We start from the raw sequence: 13,476 nt of genomic DNA on the forward strand, positions 1-13,476 counted from the left end.
CTTGGCGCGTAGCGCCTTTAACTAGGGGTTTGGGGGGGGGAGGGAGTATCTTGTCCAGCGGACACGTCTCTGTTGATAAGCCACGCGCGCGGCCCGAGTTGCGTGGGCGGGCAGCCAGCCAGCTGCTCACAGTGCGCGCTCAAATGTAAACACACAAAACTTATGATAATTTTAAAATTCAAGGGTCAATTTAGCTACTACGTGTATCAGCGGACAGTTCACAAATTACTTACTACAAAATGATTCTAAGTGACAAAAAAAATATTAAAAAAAAAATTTTTTTATTCGATTTTTTTTTTTTTTTTTTTTTTAAATTTTAATTTTAGGTATGACCTTTCAACTTAGGTATGCCTATAGATGTAACCATGCTCTGCTACCATTTTGTAATACCCCAAGTGTCTTAAAGAATAATTAAATAATAAGGTTAAAAGATTTGGAAGCTTTGATTACTGGGGCCCTCAATTAATAACTATAAAAGTCAACAACAGAGGAGACACTAGGAGTAAACAAAGAAAATTTAGGGACTCCCTACAAATACTTGGGAGTAAAAGGATCGTTATGATATATTACATAAATAAAAACAACTGTTACGTCTATAGACTTCCTTATTTTATTAATCACTGTTCTTTTTTTATATAGATTAAATTTTCCTTAGTAAAGTCTGTTTTTCATTGATAAGTGATCTTATTTACATAACTCACAATTACACTTGTTATAGGATATTCCTTAACGTTATTTACGATAGGGCCGGCCCTGAATGACTAACAAAAATTAAAATATTTAAAAACAAGAATGAAATTAACATTGGTAACTTTAAAGGTTGTACATATAGTCCTTCCAAAACATAATATAAATTTCTTCTCCTCGAACTGCCTTTTACTGTCCGCTGTCTTAACTGGGTTACACTAATCTTGGGTTCGTGAATAAAAAGATAGAATTATGCGGGTATCACCCGGGGCTGTAGGTAGACGGTGATCAAGGGAGTAGGCCTAATGATGTTGGATTCTGCGCAGGAACCGACTCCAGAGGTTCTGGCAGAGGATTTTGGTTGCCCCAAACTTGGAACCCTGTCTGAAACAAAAGTCCAAATTCCAAAGAATTAGACCTGTTTCCAGACAGTATACTTAAATGGCGCAAAAGGCCAATACAGGGAAATTAAAAGGGGGGGGGGGAATGACGTCCAGACTTACCAAAACAGGGTGTTGGTCCTGGCGCTCAGGAGAGGGCGTCTCGTCTCCGCAAACTCGAACCACGATTCGCGGTAGCCACGGAAGTCATCATGATTAAATTTTTAAAAAAATATAAAAAAATACTAAGTTTCTCTAGGTACTTTCAACTAAACTACTGACTGGTTAATAATTTTAGCTAGGGACTCCATCCCTTTAGTCTGAGAAGACTACATAATATACGATGTCGATGATTCGCAGAAGATCGCAGATACAAACGGTACCAGTCAGTCCGGAGGCGCGCACCGAAGTAAGTCCAGAGCGCGATATCACCAGAATATCATAAGCGCGGGGTCTCTAGAGAATGGGAGGGGGGTAGGCTCTGAGCCGAAAATTACCGAGTCCACCCGAAGGTGTCCGGCATAAAAAAATTAGATCTTACTGGAGTGACTGCGCGACTGAGGCGCTATCTTTTGGTGGCGAGAGGAAGTACTAATAAATCGACTTGTGACCGACGAGAGTGTCAAGCTAGGGGGTTAATGGAGTAACCAGTGGTGCCACCTAGCGGCCTGAGACATAAGGAGGGGAGAGAGGTTGTCGTTACCTCCGCGCGAGCGCCTCACAAGTGGCATTAGTTACCACAGCCGTCGCTAGGTGTCGTTAAGGTGCAGAATCGTAACTGCGGCTGTCAAGCCTGAGATGGCCTTGACTTCGGTTAACGCACTCGAGCGGTCGTCGCTCCTAGCCACTTCTGAGAAGAGAGGGTGGGTGAGCAGGCGGGGGGTGGCTTCAAAAAACGCATGGTCTGTGGGACACAAGGCCCACGGGATCCTCCTGTCGTGTCTTGCTGCTAGTGAACCTTATACCGATTCGTGACAGAGTTAGCAGGGCTCAGCACTGCTTCACAAGCTGCTCTTAGCAAAAGAAGACCCGCGAAGAAATAGCGTTACCCGGCTCCGACGTGCCTGGAGGCGGGAGAAATATTAGCCAGAATGCTAGCCTAGCATGAGGCTGGGAAAGAAAATCAGCTCGCCTCTGAGAACAGAGGCTGAGGGCCTGGCCGTAAAGAAAATAAGATGAGAGAGAGAGAAAAAAAAATATAATATTTCCAAAATATTTCAGATTACAAAATTTTTAAATAAAACGTGCCTAAATCCCTAATACACGGCACAGTGTAGTGCAATTTCCGTTCCTCCCCCCCCCCCCCCCCCCCCCCCCCGTTTTCACTGTTTATTTATTTCCACACGTAGTTACGGAAATAAACACGGTACTACTGTAAAATGAATTCTAATCCTAAAAAGCGGCGACAGATTGACATTAAAATAAAATTAGAAATTTTAAATGGAGTTGATGAAGATGGAAAAAAAATAGTGATATAGCTAAACGTTTCGACATCCCGGCGTCTACTCTTTCGACCATATTATCCAACCGGGAACAGATCGAAAACAACGCTTCTCTGGTAGGAACAAATCAAAAACGTGTGAAAGTACATATGTATGTAAAAATGATGATTTGGACAAGATAGTGATTTATTTCGACCTTATTAAACATGCCATTAAACAAGTGTATTCTATGTACTTTTTCATGTTTAATTCCTCATATCGTATTAAACAGTCAGAAAGACAGTTCTAGCCATTTATGTGAAGCTTTATGATGACTAGAAATATATTGTGTGAAACCTCCATTTAACAAACCCCTTTACAACAGACACAACAAATTTTGGTCCCTTGAGATTTGTTAAATAGAGGTTACACTGTAACATGAAAAGTTGCTTTCATTTCTAAACATGTAATAATTTAAGCCTAGGCGTGTAAAAGTACCAGTAATTATAGCAGGAGACAATCTAAAATGTACTAGCATGGTTGCTACAGGACTAGAAAACCGGGAAATGTCAGGGAAATTAAAATGGTCAGGGAATTCCGGGAAATGTCAGGGAAAATTCTACGAATTCTGGGGATATTAAAGTTGCTTATAATTCAAACAAAGCTTTGTTTTGATGCACTCGTACTGCTACCGAACGACTACGCTAAAAGGCTGCTGCTTATGGCACACGGCAGCTGCAGCTTTTTTTTTACTTGGTCTACATTTGTCCGTTGCAATAGGCTGTTACAACCACCCACCATAACTTCTGGCCAATCCAGGCACTTGTTTGTTCACTAGCGAACCCGCCCTTCATTTGTTCGTGTTTTGATCCTTTTTAATTTGCCCTTGAGACTTTGTGTTTTGTTCCGTTCCATGCAAGAACTACAGAACGGGCATGGCGTCGTTTATCTTTTAAAGGCTATTTTCACATGGAATAAGGTGAGTACAAAGCTTATTACGTGAATTTAAAGGCGTTGTTTCAGGTGAAGTTAGTTTTTGATGTGATCATAAGAAAATAAAGTGCATTTTGATAAAGAAGCAATACCAATTCTCATTTTGAAAACTACCAAGCTGATAGAAAACACGTGGCTTTTGTGTGCGGTTATGTTTTTGCATTTTTTTCTAACTACAGTATTTTTTTAATTACTTTTTTTTTTCAACCGTTATAATCCGTGAGTTCAGTTGCGTGACACTTACATTGTGTATAAAAAATATGCATAACTGAACATATTTTTCCCCAGAATCGTTAGTTAACATTGTAAGAATGTAAGAGTATTGCATGTTGTAATGCTGCTTTTGTAATTATCTAAATATGCCCGTTATATTGCTAGGTGTGAATTTGTAATAGTTTTTGTATTTGTGTAGTAATATTTTTTTAAGAATTCATAAACAATAATGTTTTAACCTAACCTGAAAATATTAATATGTACTTTTTTTTTAGCTTAGAGATGTCGAAGAAAACTACTTTTAAGGAGAATTGGCTCAAGGAGTCACAGTTTCAGCACATCAAACCCTCTGCTAAAAACATAAATTCTGCGTACTGCACTTTGTGCTACAAAAGTAATCAACTCAGCAATATGGGCCGAAGAGCTCTCACCAGCCATGTCGAAGGAAAAAAAACACATTCGCAATTCTGCCGTCAAAATAACACAAAAAAACTTATTTTACCTCATGTTGAAATTTTTATATTACATTTAATCATATGCACGTTAATATTTATGGTATGTACTTCATAAGAAAGTCAGGGAATTATTCTCGATTCTATTTCTGTAGCAACCATGACTAGGGAAAAACGTAAAATCACGAATGTATAAACTTAACGGGATTATCAGGAATATTACGTGGCTGCTGATACTGTATTTATGTCACAACTTAGCTGAAATACTGGTACGAGACATAAACTTTACAAGATAAAATGAGCGGAGTCTTGGTAACTGTTTTATACGTATTTTATAATTTTGGAAGTATTGTACAGTTGACGCATATTTTTTAAACTAACCATTTATATCTGGGGATCGTAAGTAATTAATTATTGGTATCAAGACATCAAGATGAACGTAAACTTGAACACGTCACGGCAGCGAGAAAACTGGTGCGTATTCCAATAAACTGGTATTAGAACTGGACAAAACTGGTACACGGGAGGTGGAGCTTATATGTTTTTCCGCTGAGCTGGCCATTGGCTGGCTGCTGATGAAAGGTCACGAGTCTGGGCGGAGCGTTGGGTATGCGTAACTCAGAGAATAGAGAGAGCCAGCCGGCGACTACGCCACACCGAAACAACAGCTGATTGAGTACAATGACCATTCTCCGCGCACGGCGCGCTATTGACGGTAAACTTCCATCAATCAATTTGCAGCCCTTTTTTTTTTTTTTTAATTTTTTTACTGTGGTGCAATGCGTATGTGTAATGTAGCCTGTGTATTTGTGTGTGTGTATTTGTTCTGAACGCTGCAGGATGCGACTATTTTAATTAACTTTAACGTATTTCTTACTTTTCCCTTTATTTACACATTCCCGCTTTTTACACTTTTTTACTTTGTCCCCATGAAAAGTGCAAATAAGGGGTTTTGCTGTAAAAATCTTTTTCACATTTTAAAGCAAAATATTGCAAAAGAAATTCCTCAAAAAATTTTAAAAAAAATTTCTTCACATATAGGTCACACTTCATTTTTTCCCCATCAAATCTGGTAAAATGGCCGCGACTATATGCGAGTAAATATGGTAGTTGCCAACTGCGACTTTATAGGACAATCTTGAATTTGCATATGATGTTACAACGCAGGCATGCTATTTTTTTTACTGATTTTATCCGTTATGATAGATTGGCGGAAAAACGGTGACGTATGGTGGTCAAGTAGTCAAGTGAATCACCTCCTGCCAAGGTGATGTTGTCAATTACTGGCAGGGTCTGAATCAAGTTTTGTGCAAGAAGGAAATGTGGGAGATGTTTTGTTGAGCTGAAGAGACTTTTAAATGTAGACACTGTCCATTGTGATGATCCCACTGCAGGCTCCCTCTTCTGAGTCGTTACCCAAGATTAACTTGCTGAGTTCCTGCATTCTGAGTAATGGACAGTGTGAAGATTTGATTGTCAGTGTGTCTACATTATGATTGTTCAGGGACAATTAGGGAATTCACTTTGGAATCCTGGAAAAGTCATTGATACTCTCCAGTAACAGAGGGGGTATTATGTTCGTCAGCCATTACCTAGACTGAAAGCATTTTTTTTTGTCAGTACATATATATGAACACTATAAAATGGTAAGTGCAAGGTTCTGTTTGAACTAGGCTTGCTTTGGGGTTGGCAGAGATTGGATTCTGTTTATTTCTTTCAGAGAATAGCAACATAAATTAATTAAGAGTTGCTTAACTCCTGGGTTGTAGCTGCGTTGAAGGTAAAGATATCAAAGGATTTCCCATTGACGCTGTAGTGACTGAAATGTCGACCGAATCGTCTGTGATTCTTTTGCATTCAACACAGCTACAACCCAGAAGCCAAGCAACTCCAGGCAATGGCCGTGAAAACCTGCGATCTTTATTATAAATTATTTATTTTTAGTGAACATTAGTCAAGAAAATTATGATTATGGTCATGGAAAGTCAGGAAAATTTCAGGCTATTTTATTCATGGTGTTTGTGTATACTCTTACACGTTACTTAAACTTGTGTATCCAAATGAATTTTTACTCTACAGGTTGACCCCTGATTGCCACAGGGCTCATGGAAAAGATCTTGCAATGGAAAAAGTGCATAGTGACACATGAATGGGTGTTGATTGAAATTTTAAAGTTACTGAACTTGTGTAGATGTTGCACTGTGCATGAGCTCATGGTAGGGAAGGAGATGTGTTGGGTGTTGTTACATCACATCATGGTATGTGGTGTTACATTGAAGGACTCCGAACTTTAATTAGTGTTTACCCTTTGGAAGCCAGCGGGTTAATTTTTAGATAAACTCAAGATGTTGACAATTTGTTTTTATTAGAGGTGGGATGATACCACACTTTCGATACTCGATTCTGTATTGTTTTTTTATTTTGATACTTTCAATACTCCAGGGAAAAATATTTTCCCATTAAGTAACAATTATTACAGATAACATAAATTAGTTTTAAACTATATAAATTCAATCTATCATACCAGCATTTTGTCAGATTAAACTTAAATACATAATGTGTAAATAATTGCATTATATTAATGAAAGATATGAATTCCTCATTATAAATACATATAATAAAACTACCAGAAATGTAAAATACAGTCCATAATCAAGTAAAGCTGACATGAGAAACAGTGGCCTTACAAAATGTTTGAAGTCCTTTCTTGGAGGGGGGGAAAAGTCTCCAATCCTAAATTAGAAATAAAAAAATTAGGCTATTGTAAATAGAAAATCAGAAATTTTTGCTTGTTTGTTTTATTTTACAAACAACTTTATGCAACAGAACAATTTTCAATAAAATTTTAACTTGAGAAACGTAAAATACAAAACAATCCGATCGTAAGAAAACAATAACAAACAGGTATATTCAGTTCAAAGATTAAGGAATGCACAAAATATGAGATCCGTGCCTTGTTAAAGCGCGTGCACCATTTTCATAATCATTGCTAGTTTGCGCCACTAGTCTCGCTTGATGCTGGTCATAGATGCTACTAGCAAAGTGCACAGTCTTCCTGATACTATCCATATCTATGGTGCGATAAAGTTATTTTCTTACGTTTGCAAAGGTAAACAATGAACGTTTTCCAAAATAAAAGCATTAATTAAAATGTAATTTATCAGGAGGAATATATCTAACAAAAAAATTTGTGTATTTTAGGACTTTTCCGCTTCGTAAAAACGTATGAAACGGGAAAATAATGATTTTATAAGTGTATGTTCCGGGAAAGTAAACCATTGTAAATATAGTAGTACTTTCGGCGGGACCAAAATTAATCCGCGTATGACACTGGATAGTATCATCAAGGTTCTACTGCAGTTGTCTTTTGTACGATGGTGACTCAAAACTTAATTCAATTCAAATGAACAAGCATTCAAGTATCGAAAAAATGTATCGAACTTACAGTCTCGATACTCGATACTTTTTGATACCGTCAAGTATCGAAGGTATCGAGGTATTGAAGTATCGAAAATCCCATCACTAGTTTTGATCATTATGTACGTGTCCTTGTACATACTGCACTGCACCAATAATGCCTTTGATCATGAACCTGTCCTTTTATATAACTGCCTTGCACTAATTAGTTCACTCTGTTACAACGCAGGCATGCTTTTTTTTACTGATTTTATCCTTTATGAAAGATTGGCGGAAAAACAGCGACGTATGGTGATCGAGTAGTCAAGTGAATAACCTCCTGCCAAGATGATGTGGGTCAATTACTGGCAGGGTCTGAATCAAGTTTTGTGCAAGCGGGAAATGTGGGAGATGTTTTGTTGAGCTGAAGAGACTTTTAAATGTAGACACTGTCCATTGTGATGATCCCACTGCAGGCTCCCTCTTCTGAGTCGTTACCCAAAATGAACTTGCTGAGTTCCTGCATTCTGAGTAATGGACAGTGTGAAGATTTCATTCTCAAGTTGTCACATTATGAAAATTTAGTGAACGTCAGGGAGGTTGGAATTGTTCAGAGAATTAGCTGTTTTCTTATATATATGGTTAGTACAAAGACATACACTATAAAATGGTGAAGAAACGTCCTGTTTGTACTAGCTTGTTATGGGGATGGCAGAGACTGTATATTCTTTAGTTCTTTGAGAAAATTGCAACATTAATTAATAATTTTAAAAGATTGGTCAAGTAAATTATAATTATGGTCATGGAAAGTCGGGAGATATTATTATCCATTTTGTGGATACTCTGATATTTTACCTGTACTTATGTATCAAAAAGAACATTTACATGTGTAAGTTGTCACGTCCTGACTGCCATAGGGCTTATGCAAGGTGATTGTGCAGAGAAAATGTGTCATAGGAATGGAAGTTTAGTGAAATGTTAAATTTACTGAACTCGTGTAGATGTTGCACTGTGCATGAGCTCACAGTAGAGCAGATGTGTTGGGAGTTGTGATTTCACATTGTGGCATGTGGTGTTACAATGAGGGACTCTTTAACTTTAATTAATGTCTGTCCTTTGGTCACCTCCTGGCTACTACAGTAAAACCTCAGTATAACAAACTTGAAGAGACGGATTTCGGGTGTGTTTGTTATAGTGAGGTTTCTTTAAAATGAAATGGAGAAATACTTTATTTTGCATCAAAGTGACAACTATGCAAGCCTGTATAATTTTTTTTTACTAAGACAAATTTTTTTGCCTCCCTTACCAACACCATAGGCTATAGAATTTTTAATTTTGTGGTAAAATATATTGCATTATTTTTTTAATCCGTTATTGTAAACAAAAAATAATTATAGCGCCGAGAAAAGTTAAAATACATCATAATCATCGCATATGGTTTTGTCCATCCATAACCTAATTTGTATGTAATCAAAAGTAATTCATCAAAGCTAACCTCCAAACAACAAAATATGCTAAATATATTGCCTTCTTTTTTTAAATCCATTATTGTAAACAAAAAATAATTATAGCACTGAAAGAAGTTAAAATGCGTCCTAATCATCGCACATGGTTTTGTGCATCCATAACCTAATTCGTATGTAAACAAAATTATAATAAATCAAAGCTAACCTCCAAACAATAAAATACTCTTTAAGTAGAATTTATTTTACCACAATTAGAAAACAACTCTTAGACTCCTGCGAATCTTAGATAAGTAAAACTTCCACAGAATCTAAAATAAATATCGGCATTCATGACAACAAACGAACGAATGTGTATTTCCACTTAAACAGATGTAACTTTTGTAGGTGGGATTTGTGACAAATTTTCTTGGAAAAGTTCGGAACATTGATTAATCGAAGTGAATTTTTTTTCCCCGCTTGTGGTGCAATGTGTTAGCTTCGAAGTGCGTTTCAGTACGTCAATAGTTCTATGGTCAAAGTCAGCCAATATTATAAGATGCTGTAATATTTGTGTTTGTTTACCGAAACGTAATATTAACGAAGCAAATTGTATAAATATGAAAATTCTAAGGAAATTTTTTTGAAAATTTTTAATTGTGCTTTTGCTGTAGTGGGGGTTTTTGGTGGAAATATGAAAAAATACTTCGTTATTTTGATGTACAAATACATAGGGTTATATGACGTTTTGGTGGGACCAAACAACTGATTCGTTATAATGAGGATTTCGTTATAAAGGAGTTCGTTGTAAGAGGTTTTACTGTATTTAGGTAAACTCAAGATCTTTGTCACGTTTGTTTATTTGATGTACATGTCCTAGTACATAACTGCCTTGCACTATTTAATTCACTCATTGGATACCAGGTGCCAACTGCAACTTGTTTAGACAGTCTTGTATTTGCATTTGGTACTACACCTGCCATTTTTACGGATTTTATTCGTTTTAGCAGATATTTGAAGAGTAAAACAGATTTAAGGAAAAACAGCTGTGTTCACAGATATGTACCTTGGTTGAGCCAATATTTTCCCATTTATATTATGTTACTGTAAATATTTACAGTTTACTCTGCTATTAACATGTTGATGTCCGTCAGTGATCAACTACCCTCTTTTATCGCATAATCGTTGTACTTGCATAATCGTCACACCCATATTTTAGGGCGTCAAAATTTGGATAAAAAAAACTTTTCGCGTAAACGTTGCATGATGTTTTTGGTCCATCAATTAGATTCCGGGTGCTTTGTGTAGGTATCTATTCCGTATAAAACTGTGTATTTTAAAGTAGAAATCTAATATTTATTCGGAAATTAACTATTTTACTTATTTAATCAACGGAAATACGAAGCTGTCTGATATGTAAATTTTCTTTTAAAGCTGTTTTTGAACGTTATAACCTTTATCTGTTCGTATGCGTCGCCGCGGTGTACCGCTTATAAAATTGTAGCTAGCGCTAGTTGACATCATTCATGTTTGGTTATGTTGCTTCCCGTATAGAGCGCACACACATAGTCGAATATCGATATCTCGCCGTTTGGATGCAACACGCGCTCTCTGTCGAGTGCAGAGTTAACTACACGTGATGGCCCGCACTCTTTTGTGGTAAATGTGTACTATGACAATAGTTATGCGTTAGTTCACGTCAAGATTCAAGTGGCTTGCGTTCGGGTCACAAATTTTGTTTTTCTATTTAAAGTTGAAAGGTTTTTTTGCATGAATTATTAATATAAGTTGTTTGGCGTGCTCTTGTATACTCCACTTTTTTTGTTAATATATATATATAAATAAACGTACTTTCCATCAACGGGTTTTGTTATTATGAATAACTTTACCTAACAAAAAAAAATTCCCCACATAATCGTTGCACCCCTACTTTTCAAACTTGATTTTAGTATAAAACGTGCAATGATTATGCGAGAAAACACGCTATTACATTTGCTGCCATGATACTTGAAAGTTTTACATAAAACATTTACTCAAAGGCTTTGTTTCACACAAGCACTGAAGTACAGTAATATCTATTGGTATGTTAAAAGATTGGAAATGTCATGGTCATGTTTTTGTATTATTTGCCTCTTTTTTTTTTTTTTTAGTTTTCAACACTATTTTGTTTGAATTAGTTAATGTGACTTTTAGATATGTTTTAGTGGAGAAAAAGGACAGTCATCGTTAAAGGGATGTTTCTTCAAATAAAGTAATCATAACAATTCGTAGCAACCATTGAAATGGTTGAGGTGAATCAAATAAAATGTTGAATTATATTTTTTCATCAAGGTTCTGTTATTTTATAATTCTTGAAACTCTTCTTGTCGGGCCGTGGTGGTTTAATAGTCAAGTCAATCGCCTCCTGCCAAGGAGTGATGTGGATTAATTGCTCCAGGGGTTGGAATTAAATTTTTTGCAAGTGAGAAATGTGGGATATGTTTTATTGAGCTGAAGAGGCTTTTTAATATAGACACTGTCCATTGTGATGATCCCATTGCAGGCTCCCTCTTCTGAGTTGTTACCCAAAATTAACTTGCTGAGTTCCTGCATTCTGAGTAATGGACAGTGTAATGATTTCATTATGTTATTTGTGGCTGTTAATTTACTGTATCAAATGTGGTAGTTCTGGTTAGTGAGAATGGGCTGATGTAGCCGCACCTACAACTGACAACAACATAAACAAGAAATAACAGGAGTCTTTCCGGTAAGACTAACGGCAGATATTTGCTGATGCTGCAAAAAGCAAAGTCCATATACCAATTAACACACAGTGTAATTTATTTGTAACAAATGTAGCATACAATGCACAAAACATTTATGAATTGTGAGCGAAACATCCCGCGGGAATCATACATACAAAACAAGTTAAAACAATGTTGCGATAAATGGGGCTAACTGACGACGCGTTTGACATAGCACAAAACATATGGGCCGCTAGGCAACAACAAGAAAGAAAGAAATAGATTACATTTACAATTACATACAATTACGATTACCGTTACGACGCGGCTTGACAGGAAGTGTCCAAAGCCATTGTGGCGTGCCCATATACAGCCACAGAAAAACACTGTTACATAAGCTACCGGTAGTACTCGGCGTGAGCAAGAGAAACTAAGGCAAAGAATCCAATTAAGCACTGACCTGAAGGGTCCAAGAGAAATTACGAACATTACTAAACATGGCAAAAATGAAAAAAGTGAAAGCGCTGCCACGACGCGCAAGCAAGAACAAGAAATCATACTAATTACTGAAAATTACAGACGTTAAGTTTCACAGCCGAGTACATACCAACGCGACGCCAACCCCAAGAGGCAGCCCTCGTGTCAAACAACCGGAAGACTGCGGCAAATAGGCCGGGTGCCGAGGTTATATAGGCCGGGAACAATACACGGCAGAGAGCACTGGTGACGCGGCGGGGAAGGGAGGAAGATGGGGGTAGGAAGGGGAAGGAGGAGAGGGGAGGGGAAAGAAGGGGGAAGGAACGCTAAGCAGTGCCCGCACTGCTTCAATGTTAACTTGAGCTTGTGTTATTTTATATATATATACACACACACACACACACACACACACAGAGTTTCGCCCCCAGGCTTCTGTAGTGACTTTGGTGTCAATAATATGCTAAACTCTTGACTATTTTGTGTTATTCTGGTCACATCTTGAGATTGTAACTGGCTTACCCATTTACCTAAGCCCCTCCACTACTTCTAGTGTGGGATCTGTACTTTGTGCACCTGGCTCGGTGTCTATGTGTTGACTTCTTAAAAATGTGATGGATATTGCAGGGTTCCAGTAAGCTTTATCTGAAAAGTCTTTGTCCCCACGTTTCCAGACTGCCGTTATTGTACTGTCCGCCACGTAGCTCTCTTAGGCTTCTAGAGAAGTTGCACTACAAAAGCTAGTGTCTTTGGCTTATATATTGTCTTTATATTTTTATGCTCTGTTTCTTGGCTACTTAGGGTCTGTCCATATTTTATTTCAAGAAAAGATGATTTTGTTTGTTGAATATTATTTAACAAAAATTTATTGTCACTGTACCTAAATTTCAAAAGTTAGTATTTTCACTGTAATGGATACGTATGATGGGTGAAAAAAAAAAAAAAGAGATTAATAGACAAATGTAAGCTGTTAACACTTGCCACATGAGCCAAAAATATATTTATGTGTGTATGTGTGGCTGTAGAGGGTAGGGTTAAGGTAATTAATAAGTGATACATGGGGATATACAGCTACTTTCTATCATCATTAGTTGTGGTAAAAACCCAACATTATTTTTTTCTTCCCCCACTTCCTTCTTTGAATAATTATTCTGAACATGACTTAATATACTGCATTATTATTGTTGCAGTCCATACTTTTTTACATCAGATCTGAATTTGTTTGTTGTAAAAATTAATTTAAGAGTTTGTGCAGTCTAATGCCTCATTTCAATGCTTGTGTGTGCTAATGTATG

General features: G+C 37.0%; 1 protein-coding gene across 3 annotated transcripts in view; it reads left to right on the forward strand.

The window, feature by feature from the left end:
* Positions 1-13,476, forward strand: part of LOC134528111 (small ribosomal subunit protein eS12) — a 61,184-nt gene that overhangs the window by 47,574 nt on the left and 134 nt on the right. The gene's annotated exons all lie outside the window — the stretch shown is intronic.

The sequence above is a fragment of the Bacillus rossius genome, chromosome 1 (genome assembly GCF_032445375.1).
Source record: "Bacillus rossius redtenbacheri isolate Brsri chromosome 1, Brsri_v3, whole genome shotgun sequence".
Classification (NCBI taxonomy): domain Eukaryota; kingdom Metazoa; phylum Arthropoda; class Insecta; order Phasmatodea; family Bacillidae; genus Bacillus; species Bacillus rossius.